At 41.3% G+C, this 24,735-nt stretch overlaps 1 pseudogene; it reads left to right on the forward strand.

Annotated features, from left to right (window-relative positions):
• The first annotated feature begins 457 nt into the window (after positions 1-457).
• The window catches only part of LOC149236909 (acid phosphatase 1-like), a 32,599-nt pseudogene continuing 8,321 nt past the window's right edge, over positions 458-24,735 (forward strand).

Consider the following 24,735-nt stretch of genomic DNA (forward strand, 5'->3'; position numbering starts at 1 on the left):
AATTAAGGTCTCCTTTATTAATCCTTTGTCCAACAACTCATGCACCTGTTTCTTTATCTCTTAATTTTTCTTGTGGAGTAATGCTTATTCGGAAGACTTGCCCCAAGAATTAGATATGTATGATGACCAATGCTGCGAAAAGGAGGCAACTTACTTGGCAACTCATCAACAATTATATTTGCAAACTTATCCAACATAACCTTGACTTCTTCAGGAAAATCATTTAAACTTGTGCTAGTAAGAATTACCTTGGGCTTACCAATCAAAGAAAAAATAATTTCTTCTTTCTTTCTGAGCTCTTGCAGCAATTCCTTTCCACCCATAAGTAGCACACTAGGAAAAACTTCCTCTTTCGAATCCTTATCCTCTAAAGGTACTAGCATATGTTTTTGGCCATTTTTCTCAAGAGTGTAGGTGTTCCACCTGCCATCATGAATGGCTTTCCTGTCATACTACCATGGTATTCCCAACAACACATGGCACACATCCATTAGCATTATATCACATAATACCTCATCCTTGTAATTACCAATATGGAACTCCACTTTACACTGGTCATTCACCAATATCTGATGGCCTTTTTGCAGCCAAGACACCTTGTAAGGTGTGGAATGTGCTATTCTCTACAGCCCCAACTTCTGTACCATTTCTGTGGAGACCAAATTATTTGTGCTACCACTGTCAATCACCACTTTGCAACACTTGCCTCTTGATTTGCATGTGGTTCTAAATTGTGTTGATTCCTTAACTTATTTTTCAAACTTAATCAAGATTCTCTTCATCAATAATGATTCTCCTATCTCTGGTGTTTCTTCATGGATAACTACAGCTACATTTTCTTCTTGTGCTTCTATTATATTTTCTCCTCTTTGGCTTGTAGGATTATTTTCTGGAGAATCCCATGACATATGTCCCAATTTCCCACATTTGTAACATTGAACTTAGTAGCCTCTGCCTTAAACACGTCCTCTTGAGAAATGCCTTCTTCCTCTTGATTCACCTCCTCTTAATGGTTGACTACTTGAACTACCTTCGCCTTCCTTTGGAGGTTGAGTTTTCTCCCAGTAGTTGGTTTGTCCTCTTCCCCTTATAGGACTCCTCCCTCTATTCCTTTGGCTTTGCTTTCTAGCCAATTTTTCCTCTGCTTTCAAGGCAAAATGGTAATCATCTTCTACATTTCTAGGTGAAACTAGGCTAAACTCATCTCAAATCTCGGACTGCAACCCATTGATATATCTGGAAACGTTTTTAGGTGTTTCTTTGATGTATCCTGCTCTAATAATCACCTTGTAAAATTATTCAGTATACTATTTAACAATCAATGACCTCTGTTTTAAATTTTGCATTTTCTTGAATAAAGACAACTAGTAATCTTTGGGGAAAAAGTTACCTTTAAGCTTTGATACCATTCTGCTACAACTTTTGATCTTGGCTTTGTTCTTTATTCTCCTTTCTTATTGGACTCCATCCAACCAAAGAGTTGTGTGTCCTTTCAATCTAGTAGTAACAAACTTCACCTATTTGTCTTCAGCTACCTCCTTGTACTCAAAATTCTTATCTAAAGCATTAATCCAATCTATTAATTATTCTGGTTCCAAGCTACCACTATTGGTAGGTATCTCCATTTTAGGCCTCAAAATAGCCCCAATTATTGACCTCATCAATTTAATTTATGTAGGCTCTCTGACATGTTCTTCATCTTCAGTTGGAGACTCTTCCTGAGATTCATTGATGTCTCTAGTCTTTGGATCTATTTTCCTATTCGTCTATAAGGCTTCTAGCCTTTCTTGGACATGTCTCATGTCCTCCCTATCTCCAACATCAACTGTTAGTCTTCCCCTTCAACCTCGTCTTCCCATCAAGTGTGAAATGCCATTTCACACTTGTTTTCTATGTCGTAGCTCTGATACCAAAAATTGATCTCAGATCATGCCTTACCTGCAACAAGATTGATGGTTGGAGTGTGCAAAAAAAGCAATAATTCATTCTCAATTTCGAATTATATTTTCTATTGACAGAATCTCCAACAAATTACTAACATATATTTTTATTTTTCTGAATTGCAAAAATTGAGTACATACATTCATAGATAATCATATATCTAATTCCTCTTCTATCATTACTAAAATTACTAAAATTTGGATGAGTTGGAATTTTCCAAAAAGGAATCCAAGCTCCCTGTTTTTCTCCAAAAAGTCTTAGCTTTCTTCAGATTTTTCCTCCTACAAATCTAGTCTATTTTCTAAACTTAATAAAAAAACTACTTCCATCTATATCCACAAAAGTGGATAATATTTCTTATTTTTTCTAACATCATTCCTATCCAAACTTTCTGATCTTTAAACTAAAACAAAACTAATTTACTAATAAAATACAAGAATCTAATTCCTTCCACATTTCAATGTGTTTTTCCATTTTCAAGAGTAAGATGCTCCTGCATCACTTATTCTATTAGCCTTATTAGCTTCACCTTATTACATATTAATTGAAATTTGACTCAACACTATATAAACCTAAACAACATGCTTTAGTTGCCATTGCAAATTTTGTTACAAAATTTTTTCCTATTTAATGGGCGATAGATTCTTATAAAATTGCCCCACCAAAACTATAATCCTCAAGAAAAACTCATTAGTGATGATGTTTGAGCACTATGTATGATACTCAACTGCTACTCATCCATACTCTACTTTAATATTTTCAATTAGAGAGTGCATTCAACAATAACAGTGTTTATAATGAAGAATTATTAAATGAATGAGTGATCATTGCTTAAAGATGAGCATATTTTGGTGTGATGTAATATCCTTGAATAGAGATACCAAAAAACAACAATATTTTTAAAATGAGGGTACAACAGAATCTAAAATTTTATTTGCATAAAAAACTAGGAATTACAACCATGAAAATTACTTGCTGAAATGAACATAAATCTAAAATTGTCATCTAACTTTTATCTATAGATTGACCTCCAAGCTTAATGAATGAGTGCATCCCATAAAAGATGATGTACTAGGGTCTCAAAAATCGTACCTCTTCCATTGAAACACACCCTTCTGAGTAGGGGGAGCCCATATGTCTCTCTGAAACAAGGGATACTGAAGGTTATCAGACCTTAAGCCCAAAATTACAACAATATAAAATATAAACTCATAATATATATGTCCTCAACAATCAAGTGAGCTACTTTTATCAGTTATCCATGAAAGATTGTCGTCAACTTCCATGCATTTCAGTTAACTAATGGTGAACTATGCACATGGCGAAAGGAAGTATACTTGAGTTCAATTGAAGTAGAAGTGGAGAGAAGAAGCATGTGTTTAGTCTAGTGGAGATACTCTTATGTCAAGTCGAAGAGAATAAAACATGCACCTAGTTAACTGGCCAACACGCTCAATTATCTCCCTATGCATGCATGTGTTGTGGTTAACTCCAAGAAAAGTGTTAACTCATTCCTAAATTAGTGCATGCATTTTAGTGGCCTTTAGTTCACTCATGCATGTGCTCCAAATAACTCTAAATCACGCTCAACCTTATCCATGTGCATTAATCCCCGTGCATGCAACCAAACCCAATATGTCTTTGTGTCCTTTTCCACTTGGGTAAGACAATGAAACAATGATTGATTTGTTATTAGTTTTATTGGTTTGATTTGGGGACATTATATTCCTCCCCACCCAAAGAATGCTTGTCCTCAAGAATTTGTAGATTAGGATGCTTAAGCATATCCTCCCCTTCCCATGTTGCATCCTCCAAGGGCAAGTTTTTCCATTTGATGAGATATTCTAATATTACTTTATTTCTCAATTGTTTCTCCTTGACTTGTAGAATGGTCTGTGGAATAAGTATAAAATTACTTTCTTCATACATGGGAGGTATGTAGAAATTTTGAATAATTTAACACATATTCAATGGAGATTATCCTGATCATGTACTATTGCAGAAAACATACACAATACATAAGCTCCTCTACGTTGATCATCAATATAGTAGCATCAATAACAATAAAACATCAAGAGCATTCACACATTAACACAGTATGTATCCTGGGGAAAGCATCTCGCTAAAAACCCCAACTATCTGTATATTAATGATTGAGTCATGTAACATTACACAACATAATACTTCTCACAAGTATCTCCACCTCTGTTACACACAATACATCTCAGATCTGATCTCCAAATCTCTTCCACTGCTTGCCTGCCTCCACTGCTCAATACCTGCTCAAGAACTGATGAGAATGGCTCACCAAACTCGTTTTTCACCTGCAAAATAGTCACTCACACTTTGTTGGACGTGAGCACAAGCTATAATGTGGGCAAATACGTGGGCAAACTCATTGGCATACTCAATCCCTTGATTGTGCAAGATCTGGTGCACAACTATAGTCACAACTGATAGCAATCTGATTCTCTACCACCTGTCCCTGTTGAACTGAACATGCACTGACATGCAACTGAGTTAACTGATGTATTCATTAGTTGTATTATGAGTTAATAACTTGTGAATTAATTAATAACTAATTCACCCAACTCATCTCTAGTCTATTTGTCAGTTAGACTAAATACAACCAGTTTAACAAAGCTAAACTGAACACAACTCCATCAACTCCACAATCAACTCCACCAAACTCAACTGATTGAGTTCTAACTAAAGTCATGCATGCAACAACTCAACTGACTCATAAGAAAAGCGTATTTCCTTCTGACAGCTGCATGTGCCACCTCTATAGCTCAAACTGAAGTGCTCCAAGAGAATAAGATTAAGTTTATAGTCCAAATATTATTGTGAGATAATAATATTTGACTTTTATATTTTTGACAGCCAGTCTAAAAATAGACTTTGATCACTCACACTGTGATCACTCACACTTTCATCAAAAATAGAAGTCCATCTATTTTTTCCAACTTGATCAATCATCCATAAACAGCAACCTGCAATCCATAAACATGATCCATATGTCTAAAAATAGGCTTGCGCCAAAAATAGCCTGCGGGCCCACTTAGTGAAGGCGACTCTTTTCACTAAGCTCCATCATCTTGTTGCAATCTCAACACTCCCTCTCGACAAGATATGGATTATCAGCAACCCCTATCCTGCCTCGGTGGTACTCAAATTTGCTCCTAGTGAGAGCCTTCGTTAGAATATCAGCATCCTGATCCTCCGTTGGAATGTACGAAAGTAACATGATCCTCCGCTGCACACAATCTCTGATATGATGGTACCTGATGTCAATATGTTTAGATCTATCATGAAATACAGGATTAGCCGAGAGTTTAATGCAACTCTGGTTATCACAGTAAATCACAGTAGGATCCAAATGAGAACCGAACAAACCAACTAGGATCTTCCTCATCCATATAGCCTCGCATGCAGCCAAACTTGCTGCCATATACTCGGCCTCCGCTGAACTGAGTGCCACGGATCTCTGTTTCCTGCTGTATCAAGAAACTGTTGTCGATCCAATACTGAAGACCCATCCTGATGTGCTCTTTCTGTCTGTTGGGCTCCCTGCCCAATCTGCATCTGTGAAGCCACATAGCTTCACCTCATCCTCCTGTCTATACCACAAACCATATCCCGATGTGCCTCTCAAGTAGTGCAATACATGCTTGCCCACCTTCAATAAAAGCTTTGTAGGCTTAACCATAGCTTGTGAAAGTTGGTTAACTGCATAGCATATATCAGGTCGTGTATTGACCAAATACATCAGCGACCCCACCAACTGTCGATAAACAGTGGCATCCACTTCTTCTCCCGAAGTGGCATCCTCCTTCCTCCAACCTCCAGGAAGAGGAGTATCAACAGGCTTGCAGCCATGCATGTTGAACTTCTCCAGTATCTCCCGAGCATACTTGCCCTGAGAAACAAACAGTCCACCACTGCGCTGCCATATTTCCAATCCCAGGAAATAGTGAAGGAGGCCCAAATCCTTCATCTCAAACTCTGTAGCAAGATCCTTCTTGCATGACAGTATCAACAGCTCATCACCCATTAGAATCAAATCATCAACATACAGTAGAATGATAAGCAACTTACTGTTGTGGGGAAAACTATCCGACTCGGATGACCCTATCCCTACTCTAAGGGTGACAGTCCTTAGCAACAACTGAAAGTAAAGCTTTGATATTTTCCTTTATGAAAGTACAGAGAAGGAAGAAAAGATTAACCAACCGATGTCTTTCGCTTTTGTCGATCCTGTCCTCTCTCTTTGTCTCTTGTTCCCAGCTCCTTGCTCTCTTTGCTGGCCCAGCTACACACAGATCCTGCACAAACAAGAGAGGGAAACTACAAGAAACATGTACTCATAACTGATGCATGGATTAGAGTGAATCAGATATACAAGTAAATACAATACATCAATGCAATACAAGTATATAGGAGAACATTCAAAGCTTTATTGATAGAAGTAAAAGGGTTCTGAGAAGGTTACAACCATCAATGGCTCCAATCCAGCAGCACCTCCCCAGCAGCAAGAAATCTCCTCTTCACCTCTATAAAAGCAATCACCCAATAGCTCTAACTGTAAACCAACAGCACTTCCTTGCTTTACACAAAATTCCAGCCTCCTTAGACCTCATAGACGAGCTCTATATATAGGATAGAAGAAGAAAGGATGAGTCAGCTTGAGACTGACATAAAGCTGCCTTGTGTCCTTTCCCTCTTCAGTTAATCTTCAGTTCTTAAGTCCACTTGGAGATCCTTGCTTACACATGGAGATCAAGTACCTCTTACTCATCACAGGGCGAATTCCTTGAACCAAGTGTCAGTTTGGAAGCTTCCTGGGCAGTTGACACCTTGCAGAATGACTGTGCCACTTGGCCAATCTCGCCCAGCGCAGGTAGCCTTCATTGGTTTTGACTTTCAGCGCAGGTACAAGGAGGAGCAGTTGACATTCAGCGCAGTTGCTCAGTGGAGCAGCTGACATGATCCAAAAATAGCCTGTTTTTGAGTGTTTTCAGGTGGAGAACTGATGGGAAGTGCTGTGGTTTGCTGACCTTGTTCTTCTAGGGGTAAGAACAACATGTTTAGGGACTGAGGATCCCTGTAATTATTGACATTTCATGCTCCATGTTGCGAGGCACAAAAATGTCTATAACAGTTGCCCCCTAAAGTATGAGGCCGTTTATCGGGTGAAATGCTTTATCTAGAGGGTCCGAAGTTCATTCCAGTGCTGAGGAGGCGCCCTGTAATACAATACAATACAATACATTATTTTTCATTCTGTTTTCATGATCTAGCTGAGGCGGGCATTCCCATGCTCAGCTTTATAAATACATTTTGGTACATAGAACAGATGATCGTCTGATGGTAGACTGATAATTCTCTGCTGAAATTATCATCCTTTGAGTAGGATGATCATCTGCTGCAATGATGTACATGGCAAATGCTTTTATATTTCCTGAATATATATCGCAGCCTGGATGGATGAAACTAGATCCGGGGTCTTCAAACTCGTTCGATCTTCACTCTAAGTACAAGTCGATCCATGTGAGAATTGCGCTGAAGTCGAACATGGAAAGACATCGCTTGATTACCGGTCAATGATGAAAACCGTTAACAAGCGCGAGAGGAATCACCGATAATGATAATGACCCTCAAGGTACTGCAGTACAATTCGCGTGGCGTGAATAAAGGACTTGGCGTCGAACGCCACGCAAAATCTTCTGGTCGAAGGTCATTGACGTATACCTGTCGCCGGAAGTGAGAAACTTGCCATTGAGGCATGCAAGCTTCAAAGTACTGATGGGGTTGTTCCTAGATCAACTTCTTGGATAATGAGCTGAAGTCGACAAGAAGCGATCCGTCAAAGGAGGGCCTTAATGAATCCCACATCAATGACACGGAACGGAGCTAATGATTTTAGTGGAGGTGAAAACAAACTGTGACATATGATTCAGGGTGGCGATCATGAATGGATGAAGGATAATGTATGGCAGTGGATGGGACACGGTTGACACTTTCAGAATGACCTCTCTTGAACATATAACGACACTGATGCGATGGATCGGTAGCATTACCCCAAAATGTGGATGGTTTGGCGAAGACCATGGTGATGAGACCGGTGAATGAAACAACCCAACCCGATGTGGTACGGAAGAAAAGTGTCATGTTCAAGAGCGACTTGCTACCATTAAGCTTTGATGTTCTCCCAATTTTTCCCCAGTCATTTCTGACCAGTACCTCTTTATTTTTGTCAAGCTTGAGGAGGATAACATATGCTTGTTCTATAACCTGCCCTTCGGGCAAGCCCATCGCTATGATTTAACGAGCTTAGCGATAGGGAAACTCGTTCTCGTCTAAAGACAAGTTTGTCGCTATTTAATGAATTTAACGAGTCTAACGACAAGGATAACTCGGTCCTTTTCATTTTTAGAGAGTCTGAAAAGGTACATAAAGTCAACTCCAAAATTCTTTTTTCATCATCTAATCCCTTAAGTCCGAAAAAGTATAAAACAATACAGAAGGGATGAATTTTCGATTGCTTTAACGAGCCGAACAAAACAAGCGCTCGATCTTTTTGTGCAATAATCCCTCAGGTCCAAAAAGATTAAAATCTAGAGGAGGGATAGCTCTTCCGGTTGCTTTAACGAGCTGGAAGGCCAAAACTCGGCAAAGTTTTCATATTTTACGAGTCAGTGAAAAGAGCTCAAAGAAGACTCGTCTTTTGAGGAACGAGTGATTAACAGGGCAGCAGCAGATTCCAGGTACAAGTTGGAATATTCCAATCACGGCAGTGTCACAAGGATGGCTAAGTGAAATCACTCTTCGCAGATGTTCCTCAAAATGGGTAAACACACAAATGGAAGTGAATGATCGGTCAAATGACGGTGGAGGTGACGGTGCACAAACACGACCAAGGCTTTTATGGCTGATGAATTTACGATCTCAAAAGGTTATTTACCGGTTCATTTTTTCTGAATGAGCTTGAACTCTAAAGGAAAGCCTGCTCATAAACTTATGTTTATTTTTTAACGAGCATGAACTATGCACTAAAACTGCTCGGATCTTGCGTTTATTTTTTAACGAGCATGAACTATGTGCTAAAACTGCTCGATATACCAGTCATAATAAGAACGCCTCCTGTGAGATAGCTATTTTTTAAGGAGCTTTATCTCACGAAGCTATGCTCCAATTTTGGCAAGTTTTTACCTTTGCCCCACAGGCTTTCTTCATGCAAGGTCGGAAACGGCTAATCCTACGAGTTTAAAGGGTTAGACCTACAGGTTTAAAGGGAGGACCTAAAAATTTAAAAAATAAATAGTCGTCCCTTGCTTACATTCCAAAAGTTTGCATGCCCCCAGACATAGGATAGAATTTCGAGGCTGCCCCTCCTCTCCCCTACCTCTGCTTTTCTTTGGGTGTTCACAGCTACTTGTCATCTTGCCAATCTAATGTTAACGATACTAGTCTTCTCGTTATTTTAAGGGGTCTTATGCGGTACTCAGGCTTCCCGTCGGCCCAACTTTTAACGAACAACTATTTGTGACAAGAGAAGAACACTACTCAAAGACAAAACATTGGTATTATTGAGGGAGGCTTGCTTCTTTCTTATTATCTGAAGAGGGTTCTATTTGCTGCCGCAAATCAATCTCTTTCTTCGGCGATGTCTAACATTAGGTTACTAAAAATGGTGGCCACCTGTTGTAACAATAGAATCTCTTTCTTTGGAGGTTGCCCCTACTTATCCTTCAAAACATATGTTTTAATGGGTGAGGCTTGTCTTCAAAGATGGTTACTACTTGCTACAGCAAATGGTCCTCATCCTCGGTATCCTGATTATCTAGACAAGGGGAGTGAGAAGCTAATTATCTCACTCACATAACTTTGACAAAAGAATATTATTCTAGAACAACCCCTCTTCCTTCTTTCGGACGGGGTACGGACTAGTCATATTCTTCCGCGGAAATTCTACCTTATACCCAGGGTTTCTTCTGCCCGAAGCAGACCAGGGTGCATGCCCCCTGGGTCCTAGTCTTTCTTTCCGAATCACTCGCACTCATCGGGAAGGAGGACTGGGGGCGGAGGCGTATCTTGAGTGAATAGACCATTCAGGATTGGTATTTGACTATTTGCGATGCGAGATCCCGGAAATGAAAGTTGGTCTACGAGCTTGACCATCCTTCCTTCGTGTGGAAAACACATTACTCTAAAGAGTGAGGAGACTATCGCTCCCATGCAATAAATATAGTCGCGTCCAAGGAGTAGGTTATAATCCAAGGGTCCTTGGACGACCAACACGTTCATATTAACGGTCTTCCCTTTCAATGTAACAGGTACATTGGGGAGGATTCCTAATGGTCGACTGGTTCCTTTATCAAAACCTGAGAGATTTCTTAACTCAGGTAAGAGCGCCGGGGAACCCAGTGCTTTCCAAGCAACAGAGGAAAGGATACTCACAGACGCCCCTTCATCAATGATAGTACCAGCCATAATCATTCTATAGATCTGGACAATGATTCTGAATGGTATACTGGCTGGTAACCGGGGTCTGCCTAGTTGATTCCAATCAAAGGATACAACCAGGTTGCTTGGTGGTGGGACCGAATATACGGCCAGGTATGACCCTGATGATGTTCCTTCCTGCGATAAAGGAATGGGCGCATTGCCCTGACGCTCATCAGAGTTGGTGCTAATGAAAAGAACCTGGATGGTGTCATCCTTATTCTCTTCAGTGAGGGTGTCGCATGAAGATGACTCTTCAGTGACGGTGTCATTTGAAGATGGGTCTTCAATGACAGGGTCATTGGACGATGAAACCTCTGAAGGAAGAACCGGGTCAACTGCCGTTTCGACCTTTAGACTTTCGTCTGGTCTGGATTCAGTAGGTTCATTCTCAATGACCGACACTTCAGCGGACCACTTGGGCGGGTCAGCTGGATTTTCAACTATCAAGGGATTAGGCGCGAGTTTTTGGTATCCAGGAGGAAGTCGTAACGGTGAAACCGGACGATCTTCTAAAACTCTCTTGGCCTCATCTAAGAATGGACACTTGTGGATGGCATGCTTGCCTTCACACAATACACAGGGTGATCTTGGTCTCCCTCTTCGTCCTTCACTCTCGCTAGTTGACGGACTGCAATCAACATGACTATCAGAGGTCGATGCTACCGGATTGTGCAACCTTGGGGACCAGTCCCTTAGTATCCGGGGAATACAAGGACAATCACGATGGAAGTGGGTCCCTTTGCAAATGACACATGGCGATTTAGGCTCGGTCGGTACAGTGTGTGGGTTTTTGTCAGCTTTCTCCTGCTTGCCCCCAGTCGCCTTCGCCATAGGCTCCTTCTGCTTCTTTTCTTTCTTCTTCTTTTCCTTCTTCTCCTTGGGAGGCTGACTTTTGCCAGCTCTACCTCGCGAAGATGAAGGATCAGAGGAAGTATCGTAAGAAGTGGAAGGCTGGTGGGCAGTTCTAGGTTGTTCTGACTGTTGATTCGACTGCTCAGGATTAGTGGCGATCTGGACTACGTTAGTTGAAAAGAGCCATACAGGGAGGCCGATTGTCAATCCTGGAAGTGACAATGTTGCCATATGAGGCGCACCAACATCTCCCCAAGAGGAGAAGGGATTTGGACTTCCGCCAAGGTTTCTTCCTTGGTTGGTGGGCTCCATACTTTTCAACTGAAAGATCAACGTGGGAATAACAGGTGATTATGTTCCGCTTAAAATAAATTTTATTAACGACGCTTTTAGACACAAACTTGCTTTTTCATGTTTTAAGAGTCGAGAAAAAGCTAAAGATGACTCTAGTCACCTTCGATGTATTAACGAGCCCGAAGTGACAAATGCTCGGTTGGACTTTTTCAGTTATAGAGTTTGAAAAAGGCCAAAAGAAACTGCTCTGGAGATCTAGGCAGAGGGTGTGCCAAACCTTTCGCGAAACCACAGAATACGTTTTACGGTACGGGTGGTCGATCTTCGTGAATGCTGTGTTCACTGCATCGCGATCAGTAGGGCGGTCGACACGGCTTCCTAAGGATAAAGGATAAATGCCTATAGGGGTCTCCCAATATACGCGACGGTACGCGGGAGCACAAGTCCGTATTAGTGCCACCGACTCTCAGGAGGAATCACCCACCTTCGTAGAGATCGACAGTCACTATGTTTAACGACGCCGGAACACGTCTCTACCTAGACCTCTAGATGTTTGCGTTATGTTACAAAGCGTTGTTATGTAAATTGGGTTTATTTTAATGTTGATCTTGCTTAGCAGTTTGCCTTTAAGGATCACCACGAGATGTATATATACAACTTCCTAAATGCAATCTAAGATGAGAAGCAAAACTTTTCAATCTTTCAACTTTGAAAACCTTAATCTACTGAGGGAAAAGAAAGACACAACTTTTCGCATAGATCATAGAACACACACTAAAATGCAAATTTTCCTAAACCGTCAAGCACACAGTCAAATGCAAAATGCACAATGCATGTATTTCTTTTCGTTATCCTTAATGTTGATGTAAGACAGAAAGGAAACTGTTGTATAACTTTGAATCTAATTTCAAGCAGAAGTAAACAAGCTTGTCCACAATCAAAAGACACCTTAAGATCGACTTGTTTAGACACTGGAAATGTATAGATTCAAACCATAAAATGAAAAACAAACAAACTCAAACATCCATGAACAGTAATAAAACTAGCTCTTAAGATCACAAAGACACTTTTACAGTTCAGGATCTAAGAGGCCACAGCTATACTGGTTCGCTTTTCACAATGGGAAACTGTAACTGAAGCAAGAAATACTGAAAGAAAAATCACAGTTTCATCACACAACTGAGGCGGAATAATGTCAAGGAAAGTTGGTTTACAGCAAGTACAATGACAAGCAATCAGCAGCAAAATAACAGTGAAAACAGGGCTAAGACACAGTGGGAAACCTTAGGAAGACATAGCCTAACTGGATCAGCGCAGGCTCTGGTCTGTCAAATTGACTCTCAGCGCAGTTCCCGAAGGGAGTACCTGCGCTGAAATGCAGACTGCCTGTGGACAGCCTGCACTGAGACACGAGAGTTGCGTTTACAAGGATTTCCGGGTCATAAAAAGCTCAAAAATGCACTGTTTTTGCTGAAACAAAAAGCTATCGGTCAAGTACAAGCTAAGGGATGATCAAGAGGATGAAAAGCTATCACAAAGAGCACAAGAGTCTTTTGTAGATCAGCTCTTCAAATCATGAATATGCTCAGAGAATGAGCAAGAGTAGCAGGCCCTCTACTTCGCTTTTGATATAGTCAAAAGCTTTTCGATTTGGTACTCTTTGGTTCAGGAAATGAATAGCAAAGATACTACAAATACCAACAAGATACTAGGCTCCCCAGTGGAGTCGCCAGTTTGTTGTGGGGAAAAGTATCCGACTCAGATGACCCTATCCCTACTCTAAGGGTGACAGTCCTTAGCAACAACTGAAAGTAAAGCTTTGATATTTTCCTTTATGAAAGTACAGAGAAGGAAGAAAAGATTAACCAACCGATGTCTTTCACTTTTGTCGATCCTGTCCTCTCTCTTTGTCTCTTGTTCCCAGCTCCTTGCTCTCTTTGCCGGCCCAGCTACACACAGATCCTGCACAAACAAGAGAGGGAAACTACAAGAAACATGTACTCATAACTGATGCATGGATTAGAGTGAATCAGATATACAAGTAAATACAATACATCAATGCAATACAAGTATATAGGAGAACATTCAAAGCTTTATTGATAGAAGTAAAAGGGTTCTGAGAAGGTTACAACCATCAATGGCTCCAATCCAGTAGCACCTCCCCAGCAGCAAGAAATCTCCTCTTCACCTCTATAAAAGAAATCACCCAATAGCTCTAACTGTAAACCAACAGCACTTCCTTGCTTTACACAAAATTCCAACCTCCTTAGACCTCATAGACGAGCTCTATATATAGGATAGAAGAAGAAAGGATGAGTCAGCTTGAGACTAACATAAAGCTGCCTTGTGTCCTTTCCCTCTTCAGTTAATCTTCAGTTCTTAAGTCCACTTGGAGATCCTTGCTTACACATGGAGATCAAGTACCTCTTACTCATCACAGGGCGAATTCCTTGAACCAAGTGTCAGTTTGGAAGCTTCCTGGGCAGTTGACACCTTGCAGAATGACTGTGCCACTTGGCCAATCTCGCCCAGCGCAGGTAGCCTTCATTGGTTTTGACTTTCAGCGCAGGTACAAGGAGGAGCAGTTGACATTCAGCGCAGTTGCTCAGTGGAGCAGCTGACATGATCCAAAAATAGCCTGTTTTTGAGTGTTTTCAGGTGGAGAACTGATGGGAAGTGCTGTGGTTTGCTGACCTTGTTCTTCTAGGGGTAAGAACAACATGTTTAGGGACTGAGGATCCCTGTAATTATTGACATTTCATGCTCCATGTTGCGAGGCACAAAAATGTCTATAACACTTACCCTCCACCACAATCTGGTATAGGTTTGGATCCGCCTCGCTCTTGGAGAATCCAAGTCCTGTGAAATAGCTGTCTATCCGTGTGTACCAAGCACGTGGTGCTTGCTTCAACCCATACATCGCTCTCTTGAGCCTGCACACATGCGACTCGCTGCTGAAGACTTCAAAGCCTTCGAGTTGCTCAATGTACACCTCCTCCTCAATGACTCCATTAAGGAACACAGTCTTCACATCCATCTGATGAATGTGCCATCCCATCTGCACTGAGAGAGCAAGAATCGTTCGTATGGAAGAATACCTTGCGACAGGTGTAAAGGTCTCCTCATAATCAATCCCCTAAATCTGTGAAAAGCCTCGGGCAACAAATCTTGCCTTGTACTTCTCCACACTCCCGTCAGCTGCCTGCTTAACTTTGTAGATCCATCTCGAACCCACCACTGATTTCCCTTCCAGTCTAGGAACAATCTCCCATGCACTGTTTCTGAGAATAGAATCATACTCTTCCACCATGGCGTCTACCCATGCGGGATCCTCCACAGCTTCCTCGAAAGAGGATGGCTCAGTCACAACACACTTGCTCATAAGAGCCATGTATCCAGTGTACCGATCAGGTGACTGTCTCTGCCTACGTTGGGCTGTAGGTTGTCCTACAACTTTCTCTGCATCTTGAGCCAGTCGCTCAGCTTCTGTCAAGTGCTTTCGCCCTCTGATGGTTGGCGCTGCATGAGTGGTCTCTTCCACTCCATGAACCTCGTCCTGTGGCTGATCCACATCCTGAAGCTCATCCTTAGGAACTAATAGCTCCTCATCTGCATGCAAGTGTAGCTCCCTCTCAAGTGAACACTTCATGGCTTTCTCCTCCTGAAATTTTATATCCCATCGCACAACAATTTTACCACTGTCTGGCAAATACACACGATAGTTGTGGGGCGTATCAGTGTACCCCACAAATATCCCAGCCTCTGCGGTCGGCTCCAACTTCTTCCTGGCATCCTTCGTCACATGCATGTAAACGTTAGCACCAAAAATCCTCAAATGAGAAAGATCAGGCTTCTTACCAGAATAAGTCTCCTCAGGTGTACTCATGCCAAGTATCCTATGAGGACAACGGTTCTGCACATAAACTGTTGTATTGCATGCTTCCGCCCACAAGTGAAGGGGTAGGCCCTGATCATGCAACATTGCCCGTGCAGCACCCACAATCGTCCTGTTCTTTCGCTCAGCTACCCCGTTCTGCTGTGGGTTATGGGGAGCTATGAGCTCTCTACGAATCCCTTCTGCCTTGCAAAAATCCTTGAACTCGTCCGAGATGTATTCACCACCATTATCGCTCCTAAGAGCCTTCACCTTCTTCCCCGACTCCTTCTCGACTAGTGCTTTGAATTCACAGAACTTTGAATATGTCTCGCTCTTCTTCTGCATGAAGAAGATCCAGCACTTACGAGAGAAATCATCAACAAAAATCACATAATACCTGTGTTTTGCTGTCGAAGCAACTGAGAAAGGTCCACACACGTCTGTGTGAATTCTCTCAAGGATCGTCGTGGCGCAACTATCCTTCTCGTGAAAGGTGGCTTTCACAAACTTCCCCAAAGTACACCCCTTGCACTGATCTGACTGCGCAAGTGTGCCTTTAGGAAGCCCTGTAGTGATCTGCTGCAGTATCTTCAAGGCTCCATGGTGAAGGTGACCCAATCTCCTGTGCCACAACTCGCCATCATCCCGGCTCACCAATCCTTCTGCCTTGCCTGCCATTGCTGCACATCCATCTACATGCAACTGATAAAGGTTCCTCACTCGAACCCCTATCTTCCAGGTCTCACCAGTTGTCTTGTTGCGCAGGAAGGCCTTTCCCTCGCTGAAAACAACATCATACCCCTTGTCTTATAACATCGCCACTGAGATGAGATTCTTCTTCAATCCTGGAACATGCATGACTTCCTTCAATACAAAGGGTTTACCAAACTCCCTCTCAAAGGAAATGGTACCGATACCGGTCGCACTGTATCTACCATCATCGCCCATCTCGATGTGCACTCCAAGATCTTTGTCCTCCAGATCAGAGAACAAATCTCTATCTCCCGTCATGTGAAAAGACGCACCACTGTCCAAGAACCACATTGATCCCATCACACTTGAAACCAAGCATGCGATCAATGAAAAATCAAGCTCAAACTGAGAAGCTAAGGCCTCTCCCCCTGCAGATCCAGCAGCTTGCTTGTCCTTCTTCTTCTGCGGACAATTTGTGGCATAGTGTCCGTGCTGGTGACAGTGAAAACACTTCACCTTGGACATATCCTGCTTCTTGCCTTTTGCACCAGAATGAGAAGCTTTCTTGTTCTTCCCCTTCTTTGCTTTGGCAGCCAAAGCGCAATTCTCTTCATCAGATACCTTTGATGAAGATCCATTCTCATACTTATTGTTACTGAGTTTATCCTTGAGCGCCAGGTCGCTCTTGCTTTGGAATAACATTCGCAATCCGTTGAAAGACATTTCAACAACACTGCTGAAAAAATCGAATTCCACCAACAACCAACTCAACTGCTTCCAATCTAGAATTCGTGAGAACAAAATATTTCTCGTACAGAGATTGACTGTATGGGAATTCACCAGATATCTCACCTTCCAAAGGAAGGATGAATCCAGAGGCTACCTGGCCCGATTACAGACTCTGCCTGAAGAAATAGAATGTAAACACTTTCTGAATAGTAGATCTGATGATCAATCCTTGCTTGATATCCTGTAAAAATCTCTTCTACAAATCAAGCAGCTCTGATACCATGTAGAAATTTTTTCTACAAATCATCTAGCTCCGATACCATGTAGAAACCTTTTCTACAATTATCTAGCTTGCTCTGATACCATGTAGAAATTTTGAATAATTTAACACATATTCAATGGAGATTATCCTGATCATGTACTATTGCGGAAAACATACACAATACATAAGCTCCTCTACGTTGATCATCAATATAGCAGCATCAATAACAATAAAACATCAAGAGCATTCACACATTAACACAGTATGTATCCCGGGGAAAGCATCTCGCTAAAAACCCCAACTATCTATATATTAATGATTGAGTCATGTAACATTACACAGCATAATACTTCTCACAAGTATCTCCACCTCTGTTACACACAATACAGCTCAGGTCTGATCTCCAAATCTCTTCCACTGCTTGCCTGCCTCCACTGCTCAATACCTGCTCAAGAACTGATGAGAATGGCTCACCAAACTCGTTTTTCACCTGCAAAATAGTCACTCACACTTTGTTGGACGTGAGCACAAGCTATAATGTGGGCAAATACGTGGGCAAACTCATTGGCATACTCAATCCCTTGATTTTGCAAGATCTGGTGCACAACTATAGTCACAACTGATAGCAATCTGATTCTCTACCACCTGTCCCTGTTGAACTGAACATGCACTGACATGCAACTGAGTTAACTGATGTATTCATTAGTTGTATTATGAGTTAATAACTTGTGAATTAATTAATAACTAATTCACCCAACTCATCTCTAGTCTATTTGTCAGTTAGACTAAATACAACCAGTTTAACAAAGCTAAACTGAACACAACTCCATCAACTCCACAATCAACTCCACCAAACTCAACTGATTGAGTTCTAACTGAAGTCATGCATGCAACAACTCAACTGACTCATAAGAAAAGCGTATTTCCTTCTGACAGCTGCATGTGCCACCTCTGTAGCTCAAATTGAAGTGCTCCAAGAGAATAAGATTAAGTTTATAGTCCAAATATTATTGTGAGATAATAATATTTGACTTTTCTATTTTTGATAGCCAGTCTAAAAATAGACTTTGATCACTCACACTGTGATCACTCACACTTTCATCAAAAATAGAAGTCCATCTATTTTTTCCAACTTGATCAATCATCCATAAACAGCAACCTGCAATCCATAGACATGATCCATATGTCTAAAAATAGACATAGTCTAAAAATAGACTTGCGCCAAAAATAGCCTGCGGGCCCACTTAGTGAAGGTGACTCTTTTCACTAAGCTCCATCATCTTGTTGCAATCTCAACAAGGTAGAGTTTTTAGAAGCATGATACATGAAATACATTGTGAATCTCGCTTGTAGAAGGAAACTCCAACTCATACACTACTTCACCACTTCTCTTAATCACCTTGAAAGCCCCGTAAAATTGGGGTTTAAGCTTTTCTGTTCCACTGATATTTAGTGAAGATTGTCTATAAGGTTGAAGATACAAAAAACCATGTCTCCCACCTTGAAAGACCTCTCGATTAGATGGCGATCAACGTAGTTCTTATGTGTTCCTATGCAATATGAATATTCTTCTTGAGAGTATTGAGGATATCCCGGTTCTCTTTAGCCCACTTAAGAGCTTTTGGAGCTCTAGAATTAGAAAATACCAAATCCACAAAAGTAGAAGCTTCATAACCATACAAGGTTTTGAAAGGAGTCATGTCGACGCTCACGTGATATTTAGTTTTGTAACAAAATTCTACAAAATGTAACCATTTTACCCATGCTTTTTGTTGTCCTGACACATAGATCCTCAAGTAGCCCTCAAGCCATTCATTAACAATTTCTATTTGACCATCTGTTGAAGTTGATAACCAGTGTTGTGATCAAACTTTTTTCCTTCCAACTTTATCAATTCTTGCTAAAAGGTGCTAATGAATATGTGATCCCTGACCTTTACAATTGATCCAGGATGTTTTCACTTATAGATGTATAGAAAAGAATTGCATATAAAATTGCAGCTTAACACATAAATGTGCACATATGAAAAGAAGAAGAAGACACATAAAAGGCACAAAAGGGAACACCAAGGCTTGATAACGGAGTTTGTCTAATTTGTACTACGTCTTCGAGCCCAACTCAACAATGGGGAGGCCTTTCTTATTAAATGGCATGAATAAATAGAATTACATTCATCAATCTATCCATAAAGAGGCTTATACCTCCAATCTGCCCGATCCATTGAAATGAATGCCTAAGATGGAGTGGTATGCAACACCAAAGCTTCTCATAGCAATAACAAGGGTTGGAGTCTTTAAACTATTCAAAACAGATCAATAATTTCTCTTGGCCTCCTGCGAACAGCATGCTACAACCATAAATATTGCCTCCTGCGAACAACGTGCTGCAACCATAAAGATTGCCTCCTCCATGCTCTTCCATTGATCCCTTTTATAATGGATTTTCGGACAAGATCCCTTTAAATCAGGGCTTGCCTGGTTAATGAGAGAGGTTGGTAGAGTGGAAGCATCGGTGGGCACAACTACTTCTTAAAAGGGTCCTTTTATCGTTGTGTGGATAAAGGCTTAAAATCCCAAAGAAAACACTAAAAAACTGCCTCAAAACCATATACCCGGACCTCAAAATCATGAAATCGGGCTTATTTTTCCTATCGGGTCCGCGTTGAAGTCGCAATCAGCGTTTCGCTGGTCCATAGGTCCTGTTCACGGGGAAGGGTTGACCGCCAATCGCCAATATCGGCGTCAAGCGATCACGTCGGTCCCACTCATATATAATGCTCTGATGCCCCGAAAATGGTTCCGCCGATTGGTGTATTGCTGATCTGACTGTCTGATCGCCGATATATATATATATATATATATATATATATATATATATATATATGACCGCCAATTGCGATTGCCTCCAATCCGCCAATCCGATCTGATCGGAGATCAGCGATCAGGGGTTCCATGGCCCAATGCTTAAGTCCGCCCTCATGCGACCTCCAATTGTGATTTGCCTTTAAGGCTTTAAGACCCATTTCTAAAGGAAATTCCTCTTTTCTTAAGGATGGAAGAACCCTTCTTTTTGCAATAACTTCATCATCCGCACTCGGATTGAAGTACTGTTTGCACCATTGGAATAAAAAAGACGAGATCTTTTCTCTACTCCTAGGTTGACTTCATTCCTATCATTTTGATTTCTGAGTTTTTCCATGCCATTGTATTTGAAGATCCACTTGGATCAATCCTCCCCATTGAGGAGCTTTTGGACCAACCAAAGCTTTTCATTAGTCAATTGGCAAGTGAGGGTATTGTGCCCTCACTTTCTTTCTCCAGCCATTTGGCCTTGCTGAGATGCATTCCCTTGAATCCAACTCGAAGGTACTCTACATCTCCTCACCATGAAGTCCTGGTTCTTCTGTCGAGGATGATGTCTTCGGGCAACTCATCAAGATATTCAAGTGAAAAATCATCGAAGGTAGGAACTATGCCCACCTCATCAGTGTCCATGATCAAAGGTGGTTCATACAGCTTCAAGTTCTCCACATTCACTACTGAGTACATCTTCATATATACCGGCAAGTCAAGACGAAAAGCATTGTTCCCAATCTTCTCCAATATGGTGAATGGTCCATACCAGATTGGCCACAACTTCTTTCCTTCACCCTTCATCCTGTCTTTGCTGATGTGGAACCACACCTTGTTGCCCACTTGGAATTGATGATCAATTCGGTGTTTATCATGTCGAGCCTCTTAATGGGCTTGACTCTTTTCCAACTGCTCTTGCACTGCCTTGTGAATCATTTGGATTTGCTGAATGAACTGCTGAGCTTTGTCTTTATCATTACGTCCACTAGAGCCATCCTCCCTTCCAAAGACCATGTCTAAAGGGTCCTTTGGCAGGTAACCAAAGCATGTCTCGAATGGTGAATGCTGCTTCAATGAATGCACTGCTCGGTTATAGGAATGTGGTATATAGGGGAGATGTTCATCCCACAACTTGGGATGTTTTCCACAATAGCCTCGTAATAGGTGTACCATGGTACAGTTAACAACCTCTGTCTGCCCGTCGATTTGCAGGTGAAATGTCGTGCTTCTTTTCAGTTTGGTGTCCATCATCCTCAACAAGCTGGTCCAGAACTCCCCAAGGAATCGAGAGTCTCGATCCGAAACAATTGATGTGGGTAATCCAAAGTGGACCCAAACATACTGAAAGAAAAGAGAAGCAGTCTGCTCTACAGTAATCTACTTTTTGCAAGGCATACGAATACACATTTTGCTAAAACGGTCAACAACGACATACAAATAGTTGTGACCCTTCCTAGACAAAGGTAGACCTCCTACAAAGTCCATTGACACACTTTCCCATGGACGACTTGGAATAGGGAGTGGTGTGTAGAGCCCAAGTTTTCTATTAGAGGGCTTTGAAACAAAACACATCACACAACCTTTTACATAGCGAGTCACAATGTTTTTCATATGAGGCCAAAAACAAAATCTTTGTACATGACATAAATTCTTTTCGACACTAAAGTGTCCAAACACAAGAGAGGTGTGGGCCTCTCGAATTACATGCACTCTTTCTCCTGTGGGAATACACAAGTTACCAAGGTGATACAACAATTTCCCCTGCAAGTGATAGTTGTCCACCTGTGAACCATGGGTTACTTTTGCAAAAACCTCATTAAAGTCATCATCGTTAGCATATTGTTCAGCATAACTTTCAAAAGACAACGAAGCATTATGCAAAATAACAGAAGCAGAAATAGGAGGGCGAGATAGCATATCGACCACTTTATTGCTAGTGCCCTTCTTATACTTTATTACCAGATGAAACTGTTGAAGAAATCCCGTCCACTTGAAATGATGAGTTTGCTGCAACTTGGTTTGTGACTAAAGGTACTGCAAGGGCTAATGATTTGTATGGATGATGGTTTCCTTGCCGATCAGGTAGTGTTTCCACTTTTTCACACTCTGCACCAAGGCATAAAGCTCCTTGTCATAGGTGGGATAGTTTATCACAGCTTGAGAAAACTTCTCAGAATGGTAACAAATTGGCTTCTTTTGCTGCATCAGTATAGCTCCCATGGCATAACGCTGGCATCAGTTTCAATCTCAAATGGCTGTTGGAGATCGGGTAAGGCTAAGACTGGTGCGGTGCTAATTTTTTCCTTCAATGTTTTGAAGGATTTCTGTTGTCTTCCTCCCCATTGGAAGACCTGTCTCACACTTGTCATTGTGTGCAAAGGTGCTGCAATAACAGAGAAATTAGCAACAAATCTCCTCCAATACTGGACTACACCTAGAAAGCTACGGACCTCAGTTACACTAGTAGTCTTAGGCCAATTTACAATTGTTTCAACTTTAGCGGGATCAATTTTTAATTGACCATGACCAACAATATGACCTAGGTAACCCAAAGAGGTTTTCCTAAACTCACACTTTGAAAATTTTACAAAGAGTTTTTCCTTTCTTCAGCACATCAAGCACTTTCTTTACATGACTCATATGTTCAAACCAACTCTTGTTGAAAACTAGTATATCATCTAAATATACAAGAACAAACTCATCAATGAAGGGCTAAAATATATTGTTCATAACCCGCATAAAGGTGGCTGGAGCATTGCAAAGCCCGAATAGCATTACCATCCATTCGAACAGCCCCTGCTTGGTTTTGAAAGTGGTTTTCCACACATCCTGCTCCGCAATTTGGACCTGGTGATATCCACTACACAAATCCAACTTTGTGAAATATACAACATTTTTTAATTGATCCAATAAATCATCTATGTGTGGGAGGGGATAGCGATTTTTTACTGATATTTTGTTGAGTGCGTAGTAGTCCACGCACATCCTCCAGCTGCCGTCCTTCTTGGGCACTAGAACAATCGGTGACCCGCATGGGGAGGAGCTCGACCTGATCACGCCTTGGTCCAACAATTCCTGCACTTGACGCTTGATCTCCTTCATTTCGACTGCTGCCATTCTGTACATGACGATATTCGGTAGGGGGTGTCATGCAAAAGGTGGATCTCGTGTTGGATCTCCCTCTATGGAGGTAGTCCCCGCGGCTCCTGAAACAATGCATTATAATCAGCAATTAAATCCATCAATTCTTGTTTATGCTTCCCATCGCAACCTTGGAACGCGTCTACGAATTCGGCCTCCTTCTCCCTGACGACCATAAGCATGCATGTTTTGCTGGAATTTACCAGCCATTTCATCTGCCCAACGCTTACGAGGCTAGCGTTAATCTTGTTTTGATGAGCCCACACTATATATTCTACCCCATCCTTCGTGATGTGGTATTTATTCTAATGGCAGAAAAAGACAGCTTTTCTGTCATATAGGTAGGGGCTCCCCAATACCATGCCACAGATGTCCAGTGGTCGAAGATCCATCTCTACTTCATCTATTGGCATAGAAGTAATCACAAATTTTACCTTGCGCTATTGGGTTACATTCAATTTAGCTTTATCATGTATCCATCCCAGCAGGTAAGGCTTTGGGTGTGGTTTTGTTTCTAAGCCAAGCTTCTTTACCAGGGATTCTGCAATTAAATTGGCTTTGGACCCCGTATCAAATAGAGTTTCTACCTTGGTATGATTTACTACAACTCTAATATGAAATAATTCAATTCTATTTCTATCATTTGAAATGGACTCATCTACAGAACTGGTGCTTCCCTGTGATATAGAATCAACAGGAGGTGTAAGGGCACCTTTTGTTCCTGCTGCTATGACCAGCGCTTCATCTCTCGAATCTGATCCAAGGTCTTGCTGTGCTGCTGCCACTGTTTTCTGCTTCCCTTTTCCTCCATACTTCTTTAGGCGTTTTTTTGGGTGCTACTTCCAACAGTGATCATCATCATGGCCTTCTTTCTTGCAATGATTGCAATAAGGCCGCTCTCACTCTTTGGCTGCTGCTTTTTTCTTCTCCTTCCCTTTCCATTTTGCTTTGGATTTTCCATTGGGAGGTTTGAATGGTGGCTTTCTAGACTGGTCCTCTCTTTCATTCTTGCCCCTGTTCTCAATATGAATTTCTTTCACACTAGCTATGTCAATAGTGGTTGGTTCAAACAACAATAATGAATGCTGAATATAACTATGTAGTGAGCCAATATACTTAGTTACAACTTCAAGTGTATCTAGTGCAATACCCAAATTTAGTGCTTGCTTCCTAAATTCTTCTGTAAAACTCTGAACATCCTGCCCTTTGCCTTGCCTTAAATATTGCCAATTCATCAAAGCTTTTTGTTTGTATCCTAAGGGATAAAATTGTTCCTTTAATGCAGAAGTAAAATCAGACCATGAGGAAAAGAGCTTACCCACATTTTTACTACTCTGCAATTTACTCTCCCACCAAACGAGAGCTATGCTGCACATCCATAGAGAGGCTAGTCGGATTTTCGCCTCATCCTCTACGATTTGCTGAATCCTGCAATAAACCTCAATTTGCCTGATCCAATTGTTAAGATTTTCTGCGTTACTTTCACCATTGAACACAGGAAGATCAAATTTAACATATAATTTAAAAAAAGGTTTCTTAGATGCATCCTTTGGATTTCTCTGATTATGGTGGTGGGGGGAAGAAGA

This window comes from Pinus tabuliformis, chromosome 8 (assembly GCF_031772625.1).
Source record: "Pinus tabuliformis cultivar Carrire ecotype Pingquan chromosome 8, CPIR1, whole genome shotgun sequence".
Classification (NCBI taxonomy): Eukaryota; Viridiplantae; Streptophyta; class Pinopsida; order Pinales; family Pinaceae; genus Pinus; species Pinus tabuliformis.